Source organism: Littorina saxatilis, linkage group LG4 (assembly GCF_037325665.1).
Source record: "Littorina saxatilis isolate snail1 linkage group LG4, US_GU_Lsax_2.0, whole genome shotgun sequence".
Taxonomy (NCBI): Eukaryota; Metazoa; Mollusca; class Gastropoda; order Littorinimorpha; family Littorinidae; genus Littorina; species Littorina saxatilis.
This window is the reverse complement of record NC_090248.1, coordinates 43,000,575-43,013,145: the sequence shown is the minus strand read 5'-3', so window position 1 is coordinate 43,013,145 and position 12,571 is coordinate 43,000,575. Positions and strand designations below refer to the sequence as shown.

General features: G+C 39.4%; 3 long non-coding RNA genes across 3 annotated transcripts in view; 2 read left to right on the top strand and 1 right to left on the bottom strand.

The window, feature by feature from the left end:
* Nucleotides 1–2,101, top strand: part of LOC138964804 (uncharacterized) — a 3,817-nt gene extending 1,716 nt beyond the window's left edge. The window contains exons 2-3 of the long non-coding RNA XR_011455215.1: nt 1–70; nt 1,409–2,101. The exon at nt 1–70 is cut by the window's left edge and continues 14 nt beyond it. This is a non-coding gene — a long non-coding RNA (uncharacterized lncRNA). The remainder of the gene's footprint in view (nt 71–1,408) is intronic.
* A 284-nt stretch (nt 2,102–2,385) lies between these two features.
* On the top strand, nt 2,386–5,099 carry LOC138964803 (uncharacterized). Its single transcript, XR_011455214.1, has 3 exons — nt 2,386–2,995; nt 3,524–3,699; nt 4,456–5,099. It is a non-coding gene; the product is annotated as an uncharacterized lncRNA (long non-coding RNA).
* Nucleotides 5,100–5,908: 809 nt separating this feature from the next.
* LOC138964801 (uncharacterized) lies at nt 5,909–7,540 on the bottom strand. Its single transcript, XR_011455213.1, has 2 exons — nt 6,964–7,540; nt 5,909–6,377 (listed from the first exon to the last, which is right to left on the bottom strand). It is a non-coding gene; the product is annotated as an uncharacterized lncRNA (long non-coding RNA).
* Between the last annotated feature and the right edge of the window lie 5,031 nt (nt 7,541–12,571).

Genomic DNA, 12,571 nt, shown 5'->3' with positions numbered 1-12,571 from the left:
TGCTCAGCTGAATGCAGTCAATTGTGTGGGAACGAAGGATTGATCTTTCCAGGATCTAACGGAACGATAGGTTTGTTTCTTATGATTGACTTGGTTTGAGAACATGCTCTGTAGCTAATACACCAACGAGAGACACCCGTCAAAAACGGCCCCAAACGGCTTCTTAGAAGAGTTACACCTACACCATTCAGCATGCCATTGTTCGACACGTTAGGTGATCGAATGAAACCGACTGTTTAGGTTCAAAAATGGATCTTTCTCTGGGATCACTCGTTTGACTACACATTCCGGATGATGTGGGTCGTGAACGACCGATACTTTCTAGGAGGATTGGACGTACACAGTATGGGTCGTACGCGACCCACGCCATACCAATAGGGATACACACCGTAAAATGCCTTCTTTAATTCCATATGTCGTCCACGGCCCCCAACATCCGGACTGCGTAATTCAAATGACGTCATTAATTATTGATTTGTTTGTTTAAAAAGACAATCCTTTACAAATTGGTCGATATGAAGGTTCTATGATGTTTGAGGATTACACGAAGTCTCAGTCAATAACTCCCAAAAGTGTTAGAGATACAGACACTTTTGTGAGGCTCTGGGTCGTCCACGTCCAAGGAAGCACACTGAAAGTTATCCGTTAAGGTTAAGGTTAACACGTTATTGGAAATGTGTTGAGTTTTAGATGTTCTAATATTTTTTTAATCATGGGTACCTTGCTTTTCGGAATATGATTTTCGGGGATATCTGTTCTACTGTATCTTGTGTTAAATCAATCTTTTTGCTGACTATGGTAGGGGAATGAATGGCTTTTCCAATTATATAACTATAGTTTTACAATAAACAGTCTTCTCACAAAGATCTGCACTCAAACACATATCATCTGCCTAATTTTGTTACGGCGAATGCCTACTGAGAAGTACCGAGCCCGAACACGAAGGAATACACTTAGACATTCAAAACTTGGCATAAATCGAGGAAGGTTCTCATTAAGACTTCATGCAAAATATGACGTATTTTGACTTGTTAGTTTGTGTGCCTTGGTTTCTCAAGGTTCCATTCCCCACCGTGTACACAACAGTAGAGAAAACTAAAAGGAGCAGTGATCCGATATTTGCGAAGAAAAATATGTAACCCACTGGTAAATTTATAATGACGTAAACATTTGCCTTCATACACCACAGTAATAAGGTGGTCAGCTGAATTCAGGCTAGGAAGGACAGCTGTTTAAGATGACAAACCATGTTGAAGACCACCAACGGTCACAACTCAAGAAACCGTTGATGCTGTCTGCGTACTGTCCATAATGATAATCTAATGTTTAAGGTCCAATTCACCAGAAGACTTTCCCATAATTTCTCTTTCGATAGACTCATAGTACATCTTTAATTATATGTCGGCAGTGAATGTGGCTTTTGGTAAACGGGCAAGCGTCAGCAGTACATACAGTGACTCCCAGGGCCCATCAGCTCCGGCCTGTATAGCTGTCAACGGCAGAACAAGCACAGCATACAGGTCGACCACACAGACAAATACCAACTGCATCCACACTGGCCTTGGTGACCATAACGCCTCATGGAGTGTGGACCTGGGTCGCAACTACACTGTCACCAATATTACCATCTACAGAAGAAAAGGTTAGATTTTTTTACCGTTTGGGTGTATAAATGCAGGTTTTCGAAAGTAGCTCGACAATTCTTTACATTCATTACAAGCTCAAAGAATAATGAAACTACTTTGTCACAACATTAACCCATTCATACCCACATATTTGTTTTGTATGAAACATCTATATAAAGATGTTGGTTTTTATGTCATATTAGCATATCGAACACTATTTGTGATTACAACTGTGAGATTTTTTACTAAAGGCGCTCAAATACCCTCGTCAATATGGGACGATGGGCACGAGAGGGTCGGGGTTTTAACATTATGGCACCCTAAAAGTGCACAGGGCCCAGAGACATGTATTTCTCCTAATTCAACACAATTCATCCTTTTTAGACAAAAACAACTTTGCATCATTTTGAGCAGACGTTTATGATTTTTACATTCAGTCAAGTAATGACTGAATGTTTTAATAAGAGCGGAGATAGAGGTTTGTCTCCCGATGTCTGTGTGTCTGTGTGTGTGTGAAAAGCGTTTCTCAAAAACTTCAGAACGAATTGTTTTTAAAATTGGTACAGATAATTCTGAGAGCATTTGCATATATATAGTTGTGTTGTGTTTGATTGAAAAAAGGGGCTTATAAATGAAAAAACCCGTTAAATATCGACTTTTTTATTGTTGGAAGAAGACACATAAAAGTATCAATTTGCTGATTCAAAACATATATAGTTTTATGGTGTTAGGCGCTGAAAATATGCTTAAAACGAAGGAATAGACCTTTTTCGTATAACCTTTGCCCCCAGCGTTTCGACCAATCAGATTTTAGGGCACGGCAGCCTCTCTCTGATAACCGGAAATAAGGGGCAATAGGTGCCTGGCCTGAAATACCTCTTTCACTGTCGGTGCTCGAAGTACTATTGCTAGAGGATTACTTTGAGAAATTCTGCAAGAAAATGGATTATCTTGTTCAAAATCATGAACTAAAAGTCAAGGACATGCATGAAGGTATGGTTTGAAACGGCTATTGGTGGTATATGGACGAAAGACTTGGCGAACTTCCCCTGCATAAGCGAAGCAGAGGTGATCGACCACAGATCTACAGATCTCTGGATCAACTTTCTTACTGATACTACTGCGTCGACGTTCGACAAGTTATACGACGCATCCAGCGCAAAGAATGCAAAACCTTGGGGTAAACGATAGACATACTGTGTGCATAAAATGTCTTTCTGCATGGCACAACAGCTAGTAAGCAACTGTGGTGATCAGACTCAGAGCGAGTGTGCTGACGTCAATGAAGCAGACTCGCAACGAAGTGTATGCTGTTGTGGGGGGACGCTGACCGGACAGGCACTTGGAGCCTACTGCGAGTGTATTGCTGGGTAAGTGTTGTTGGCCTTGTATGTTTTGTGGGATTAACTTGATGGCTGCGTTACTTGGTATCTTACACAATCAGTTTTCATACTCAGTCATATAATGCATGGCACACAAAGTGACAAACACACACAGAGATTCATAATTCTCTACTAAAAATGTCTGCATGCAAAAGCTGTCATTTTTGACAAAGTTATGAGCAGCATGTTAATGTAATTTCAATCAGTATCTCCAGGAGACCATGCCATGTTGGCTAGGCATGTTCAATAGAATACCAGGTACCTGAGTGCGGAGTTTTATTTAATGTGTACGTACACATGTGTTTGTGAATCCTCTTGTCAATGAAGGTTATCACTGCAGTAAGATCAAATTCCATTCTGAGCCGGTATATATTTTATATAGATATCAACAGCATGCGCTTACAAGCTCTCTGTAGGAATTCCTAGGAAAGATAAAGTTAATTGTTATTACTAGCAGGCTAAGGAAAATCAAGATGACACAAACGGAATTTGAATGTGTGTTGTTGTTTTTACCAGAAAGGACAGTCTTGCAACCATGTGGCCGCCACCCTTTTTGCTGCTTCACACTACATGGCTGAAGGAATCGACACTGTGCCAGCAGACAAAACTTGTACACACTACAAATGTATGTGGAAGGGGCATGCTGCCATGAAAACTGCACCAGCTGCTCTCGATGACATACAAATTGTTAAGTAAGTGTGTATAATAATTAATAGGGTTGCATTACCTAGAGGTTTACATCAGAGTGTGATCTATTTTTTTCAGAACATAAGTCTCAAAGTTAAAATATAGAGCTTGTTAACTACAACAGCTACAAGACTGGGGAAAGAGAAACAGTGATATTTATAAAGTGCATTATCAACAAACTATGCATTTTACATTTAGTCAAGAGACCAGGGCGGTGGTGTATGTTTGTGTGTAGAGCAATTTCTGGAAAACTACAACATTATGTTCTAAAGGTTAAAAACAAACCAGCCCTGAAACAGTGAAAGTGGCAAGTATTTTACTCGCCATAGTTAGTAGAAGCATGCATCTGGTGAGTAGAAGTGTTCATCTACTCGCCAAATGCGAGTGAAGATGCTGAATCAAATTGTTGGTTTGGTTCGTAAAATTTGCTCTCTGGCTGGTACGTTTTCAGAATCACTAGCCAGAGGCTAGTGCATAATTTTTTGACTTTCAGGGCTACAAGCTTAGAAAGTTAAACAGATTTGTTTCAAACACAGGGAAGCGTGATTTCCTGTGGGACAGTTTTGCTACTGCGCTATGCTGGGTTGCCATTTACCTTATTCGACGTGGATGCTGGTTTTCAGCTAAGCATTGTCCTTGTGAAATGTACTGCGTTCAGTATCGTTATACATGTTTGACAGACTGGCGCAACTTGTTTTAGCATTTGTACCCAGCATAAGATTTGCTTTAGTGTCAAGTAAAAAAAATAATTTCATTTTCAGGTATGCTTCAAGACAAGTTTCCCCGGACGACTCTTCAAGGCCTCAATTTTGACCAAGAAGTCCGGATGCAAGGAAGCGCGACTAAGAGATCTTCAACAACCGGTACCAACCGTTTGAAGGCTGCATATAGTTATGATATACTGAACTAGGGTTTTCAAGGTGTGATATTTTTTTCCAATACCAGTTAATTAAGTTGGTAGCAACAGTTAACTGTTCTGTCAAGTGAAAAATGTATGTAGTTTCAATATGGACAGGTAAAATCAGTACTTTGTTTACAGCGAGGGAGGGTATGTAGTGCTGTCACCTCTGTGTATGAGTTCAGGTTTAATTTTTTAAATGCCTGCAGTTAAGACAGAAGATTGTGGAAGCTGATAAGAACTTGTGTCAGAGGATAGTAAGAAGTGTTTCGGCTTCGTACGGACTATACCATCATCCATGACTTGTGTGTATTATTCGGAGAACGTATCAGAGCCGAGGACATGTGTTGTGAACAGCGATTCTCAGTGATGAAAGTGTAGTGTGTGTAATGCCGGACTGTATTCTTCTTCAACTTCGGAATGGCAAGGAGGTATTTTGTGAGATGTTTTATGATTTGATATCCATGTACTGATGATTTCATTCAATAGCGACATGTTTGAAATGTTCATTCGTTTTGTGCCATGTTTGTTGTTCAAGAGCGTGTTGTCACCATCCCTTATGAATATGGACGTGTGTGAATGTTGGTGCAGACATGAGCGTTTGAGCGAGTGAATTTAGAAGCCCTGTGCATGAAAGTCATTACCGGACAACCAAATCAGCAAACATAGAAATTCCTTGTCATACACATCGATCTGATCAAGGTAATAATGTTAGCACTTTTTTCCAATTTATTTCACAGTTATTTGTTATTTTTGGGAGGAAATTATAATGCAATTCACCGATTTTAAAAAACATGATTCCAATTGTCTCCCTTGAACAAATTTGTTTGTACAAAATTTGTTACTTACTTTTTTTTTCTCAAGGCTATATCAAGGAAAATTCTTTTTGAACTGATTGTGGGACCGTGCACAAGCTGACAGACTTGAACTCAAAAGTTGCAGAAGATTCTTGGCTGCGACTTTTGAGTTCAAGCCGATCAGTTTGTGCACAGTCCCAAGATTTGTCTATATTTATTTATCACTTAAAATAAAATACAGTTTTTCTTTTAATGAAACTGTAGATATGTCAAAGACTGTTTTGAATAATTTTGTGTACTAAAGTGTCGGTACAAGGGAGACAATTTGAAGCCATTTTAAAAAACAAAGCAGTATATTGCATAATAATATCCTTCAATTATAACAAGAAATAAGGAATAAACGTCTCTTGACATGTTGTCTACCTAATTATCTTGATCGCATTTATTTAAAGTGGGAATCGTTATGTTCGTAAGCTCACATACAATCATTGATGAAACAAACTCAGACCAGACCAGAGATTTGATTGATAATGGGCCCTTTATTCTATACAGTACCAGAGTAAATTATATAAACCATTACATGACAAAATAAGCTTCTTGCTCTTTGGAGTGATGTGGCCTTTGGCAGTTCATCAACCCAGTAATGTAGATCTGCCTTTTTTTACGAAGTAGGTACATGCATACCGAAAGATCACCATATGTGTGAAACCATACTGCAGTGTCATTTTTCAGTAGAGAATCAACAGAAAAAGAGCGTATGTTCTCCTTCACCTTCATGTTGTCTTTCTTCAAGCCAGAAACATCTTCAGTCAGACGATTAATCACAGAGGCCTGTTATGTAATTATCATCTGCAGCTCTGCCAACTTGAGGTAGTCTGTGTTCCAATAACAATACCCTCACATGTAGTCGTGTCCCTCTTTGCAAAGGCATGATCTGGCCCTGGTCCTAAGCTCTCACTAGATGCAGAGGGCAAAGGAATGGCTGCTTCTGTAAATACAAAATCAAATGTATACATTAGCAATATAATCAGCATCAATGATCTTGTTATCAGATTACACATGCATCACACTCACAGCATTTAAGCATGAAAATACCTGAGGGAAATAACTCCTGAAATTGAAAAAAACTTAGGGGTGCGGGAGATGCTCCCCGGAAATTATTTTGGAGTGTTCCATGCAAAATCAAAATTGTAGAAATCTAGTGCTATTTTTGTTGTTGCATCAATTAATGGTACATTTCTGGGAATAAAAAAAAATGATTCAGCATGAGCTTTATCGATGTCTTGAAAACTGCATCACTATCTGTATCAAGTAACCTCCTTAATCTTCTCGATTCAAGAGTCTGTTGATTCAGAGATACTGTAGCAACAGATCTCTGGTTGATTGCATGCACGCGGCTTGTCGACAATGTCTAGATCTTGTTTGTTTGTTTTCTAAAATCTTGCAATTGTTTCGTGACCCTTCCTATGCATCCGTTTTGGGCTGCCGATTCATTTTAAATTTCTTATACACTGATGTAGGAAGACAATTTGAAGTCAGCAGATCATAAATTGATAAAAACAAACAAAGCTTACTTGGCTCTGAGTCTCTTCCAGATCCGATGATATTTTCAGCGTTGACACTGGGGGGTGGAAGCAAAACCGCTTGCTTGTCGTCGGTCTTCACTGAGCGGACAAAGTCACGTCTCCGACCAGTACCTTGTCCTTCTGCTAGAGTCACTTGTTCTTGATGTTCTCTCAAATCCAAGATTAAGGGTGGGTACGAAGTCAAAGGAGTTGGCATCGTTGATAGCCGTGCCATTGCCAGACACGAAGTGACGCGAGCAGACTTTTCAATGGCACAGATCTCTGGGCACAACAAACCCCTGTCGTCGGATTGCTTGCACCCATCGCGTCCTTCGCTGTTGCGCCTTCGCAATTGCACCCATCGGTCGGAAAGCCATACAATGACAAATTCTGTCCACCGTATTTCTCTGTCTTCATTGATTCCACTGTTGCACTTGCAGTTGTAAACACAACAGTTTGTCTCGTCGTCTCCGCACTTTACTTTGCACCAAGCCTCGTTGTCGATTTTTCCTTTTGCCCCCTAGTTCCGGTAGATCTGACAATAAACTTCACAGCGCATGCGCCAAAATTTAAGTGAAAAAGGTCTATTGAAATTATGCTTCAAGCTTGCATTGACTTTACATTATGTTCGGCCGATCGACGTCATATCAAGTCTGGAAGACGTAAATGACGTCATATTGAAAGGCTTTTGTCCCCAGATACTTCATAATATTTTGTCTCTAAAGCTTATTTTTCTTCTCAAATTAATGCTGCGTCGCCAAAAACAAATAACGGTTTTGGGTGTGACGAAAAAAAGAACAGGGCCGGAGTGCTATGTAAAGTATGAGCAGTTCTTCCAAACCCATTTAAAAAATATGACACTACCAGCCTGTTTCCTCATATTGAGGCAGAATTTTTTGTCACACACAATATGCGGGAATATAGCTATTCTGATGGACACGTGGGGGAAATCGGGGGCTGTGATTGGATGGTCTCACACATCCCTTTTCCGATCATCAAAGCATAACGCTACGGACGTCGGCCATTTTTGCCAATATCCAAAAGCATATCGGCAATAACAAAGACGCATGGTTCCGGTTTCTTCCACGTGTATAAATTACACGCATACCTCGCCAGGTTTGTTTTTGTGCCTAGTCGACAGACGATGCCATTTGCTTTGTGTGTGTTTTTGTTGTTGCTTACTGTACATGACATACATTACGTGTAAATTCCAGTTCTTTAACAGGCAACAAACCTTGCAAATTTCCAGAAGCTGCAATCTGAAGCGACCTATCTCTGATTCTAGCAGACGATCTCTCCAATGTTTAACACAAAATCAGCAAACTCTCCTGTCACATAGAACGTCCATTGTATAGTGCAATGTTGAAATGAAGTTACCGGTCTGAAACATTTAGTCGTTTCTTCAATCACCACGCGAATTCCCAACAGAAGTCAGACTTTCGAACATAAAATCTACGTAGGCAAGCATGATACGTCATGACGTCATATGATTCCTAGCATTTTGACGTAATGTTAAACATCCGGTTATCTCGAGTTTTCTCGGTAATACATGTCCGTGGGTTTTTCAATGTTCGGTTATTTCCGTGGCTTCATGCGGAAAGGGAACCGTCGTCTGCAATCAACGACATGGACCATTCTGACAAAAACATAATTTTAACACAGAATTTAATGTCAGAATAGCAATATAAACGCTATTGTGTTTTCATCGTAGCAATAGGGTCCGATAGTTATAGACTCGAACAAGTATAATGCGACTCGTCTTCGACTCGTCGGCATTCACGGGGGATAACCTAACATAAGCGGGGCAGAGGGTGTATGCGGGGCCTGACACGATTGAAGGCACGTTTTGTCAGTTTTCTTGGATTTGTTTGATTTACGTCGGGATTTAAGGTAAGCTACAGATTCAGCGATGCCTTACATTGTTTCTCGACGCATAAAATGTCATAGAGCGGTTCATATTTGCCCGTAAATTACCCTCAAAGCTGAACATGTCGGCGATCGAGCGCCAAAAATGGCTGTTCGATGGGTTTTGGAAGTAGAAATGTGCTTTATTTCACAAAATCACCTCGTATTTGACATCGGTTTGGGATTTTAATGGACGATGGAGTCATTGAAGATGCAAACAAGTGCTATTTCGGGGGTAGAATATATCGACCGATCCTGTAGACGAGAGGCGGTCACAAGTGAGAAATGAGCGTACGCGGGGCTGCCGACCGCGAATGGGACAGCAGATTCATCATTTGTTTTGATCAGTAACATACAGTCTTTTGTTATAGAATGTTTTGTTTTAATCAAATCAATCATTATAACTCTCTCTCTTTCTCTTTCTTTCTCTCTCACTCTCTCTCTCTCTCTCTCTCTCTCTCTCTCTCTCTCTCTCTCTCTCTCTCTCTCTTTTATTATTTTATTTTTTACTTGAATGGTCAGAACTAAACCATATGTCACTGAATCCAAACAAAACTAAATGCATGCTACTTACCACGAGGCAAAAAAGACAAAATCTAACATCTGGATTTCCGACATTGCTAATACGAAATCAAGATGTTACCGAAGTTGATAGCCATAAAGTCTTGGGAATAACTATTGACAATAACCTGTCTTGGTCAAAACATGTAGATACACTTTGTAAAAACACATCTGAAAAAATATTTCAGTTATCAAAAATCAAACACTTTTTAGACCTTCGCACAAGAAAACTGTTTTTCAGGCACATATTCAGTCAGCTATTGACTATGCTTCCACAGTGTGGGACTCTGCAAGTGCACACACTTTGAAACACACATTTGGCAGTTTACATAGACGGGCTGTTAAATTAATTATTTTAAAAAATACATCTCTTTCCATGTCTGATTATAAACGATTGCAAATTCTTCCTATCAAAGATAGATTTGCATATAACAAAGGTGTGATGATGTATAGAATTATGTCAGGGAATGCACCTACACTCATTGCCTCAAATTTCAAAATAAATCATTATAGAAAATGTAACAAATTAATTACCCCAACTCCAAGAATTGACCTGTACAAGTCGAGTCTATCATATTCTGGAGCAATTATGTGGAACGCCATTCCAAATATAATTAAATTACGAATTTATGAAACATCATTCAAGGAATATTACATGCTGTTTCTTTTACAAAACTTATAAGAAATATTATCAAGCAGCTGGCAAAATATATCTGTACTCTCTAATTATATTGAAAAACATGATTATATATAATTCATGAAGGATTTTTTTTTTTTTTTTTTTTTTTTTTTTTACATATTTCTGTTATACATAATTTTCAAGCATTGCTAAAGAATCCTAATGCATTTTAAAATGTCTTATTGGTTGCTTGACATGTTGATTATGGTAAATATGTCATTTGTACTATAGTTAAACTTATCTTTTATTTCTTCTTGTTTGTTACCCCTCAATGGGCTAGGGCCGGATGAAAAGAAGCATGTATACATTGCTTATCCCCGAGTACGCAGTAGGAGGGTCCAGCAGACTTTAATTGTGTGTCTGTGTGTGTGTGTGTGTGTGTCTGTCTGTCTCGACTTAACAGCTTATTGCTGGGAAACTACTGGGCGCAGTTCTTTCAAAAGTTGATACACTAACTTGATAATAGGTCCGATTGATCGTATTAAAACTTCATAATGTTACCTGGGACCTAAATGCGAATTAATCAACAAAAACGACTCTTAACGGGGGGGGGGGGGGGGGGGGGTTGGCGGTGGGAGTACAACTGCCGTGCAGCTAATGGAACAGCCAGCTAGCTGGTGCGAATCACGTCCGCCTATCGCCAAAGTGATCGGGGATCGATTCCCGGCATGGGCGGTCTATATTTTTTTTTGAAATTGTTGTTTACTATTGTTTATCATGAACGTTTTAATGTTTTATTTCACTCTAATAATTTTTTTAATTGTGTAAAATAAATAAAAAAAATTATTATTTTTTTTAAATCCACGTGCACAAGACGAAAGCACGTCCGCCTATGGCCAAAGTGATCCGGGTTCGATTCCCGGCATGGGTGGTCTATTTGTTTTTTGTTTTTTTAATTCTTGTTTACTATTGTTTATTATGAACTGTTTAATGTTTTATTTTACTCTAATAATTTTTTTAATTGTGTAAAATAATTGTTGTTTTTTTAATCCACGTGCACAGGACAAAAACTGTTATACTGGGGGAGCGAGCCAGTCTGAAGAGTACTCGGGTCCAGCGCCAGCGTTTTTTATTCTGTCACCCTCGTAAAATAAATTTCAATTCAATTCAATTCTCTCTCTCTCTCTCTCTCTCTCTCTCTCTCTCTCTCTCTCTCTCTCTCTCTCTCTCTCTCTCTCTCTCTCTCTCTCTCTCTCTTTCTCGATGTCTCTCTCTCTCAATTATAAATAAAGTCCATGATAATCTGCACTCGCCAAAGACATCAACTTTTAGAAATAACTCTGAGTCTTAGAGTCTGTCCCTAAATGAGCACCCCATTGAGCAAGTAGCTGAGCACCGTTTATTGGGACTAATTGTTGATAATAATCTGAGATGGCATACTCACAGCAATGACATTTGCAAGGAAATTGCTAATTATGTGTTATCAAATTTCTCTTATCAAAGTTGCAATGCATTATTAATTTTGACACACGAACTCTTTTACAAGGCCCACATAAACCCCCACATTGATTATGCTTCTATAGTCTGGGACTGGTGTAGTGAGGTTCACTTGAAGAAGTCGCTCCAGCGAAGAGCTGATAAGTTAATTCTGCCCAGTTCATCTCTTCCTACCAACGAAAAGATGGATGTTAAGCTTAAAGAAGCAGATTTTAATAAATGTTCATTTATGTACAAGTCGTCTATCACGAAGCCCCAACCTATCTTATACAACTCTTCAAATCATCTCCGTCATATTATCCAAACACTAGAAATAACCTTGTTTTGCCAAGGCCCCTCATTGATTTGCTTAAAACAAGTGTTTCTAATATGGTGCATGACTTTGGAATTCACTGCCTGTAAATATCAGGTCATGTCTGTTATTATCGTCTTTTAAAGTCCGTCCTTAATTGAGCCCGAAGTCGACTTGGCGAAGCTTCGAGAAGTCTTTATACCGAAAACCCACAGCTACGGCGAAGTACTTTGTACCCTACTTCGCTTCGCAAGTTTTGACACGCAAAGATACGCCGTAGCTCTGCAACGAAGTTGGTTTTTTTTGGTCAGAAGAGTGCTTTTTGATTCAAGATGGACGGAGAAATCACACTAGAAAGAGCAGAGTGCATTCCCTTGGACTTCGCGCGAAGCTATGCTGAAATTAGTTCAATTAAAGCCCCAGTCCGTCCCAAATGGTTTACAGAACGATTTAAATCTGCTCATGAAAAAAGCAGTTCTAGCCTTAACGAACCCACTTGTAATAGCATTTACTGAATAGCATAGAATGACACAGTTCGTTTGAATGGCTATTTAGCTCGCGTAAACCACACACCTGTTTTCGTGGTTTATATAACCCCTGAGCCATCGTGAACCCGTGTGATCCACTTTCCTTTTTTTCACAATTTAGTAGTCAGTTTGTGATTTCAATGCGACTCGCTGTATCTGCAATAGCACGTTATTGTGTACCCCTGAATCTAAAACGCAACAAACGACTGCGAGTCA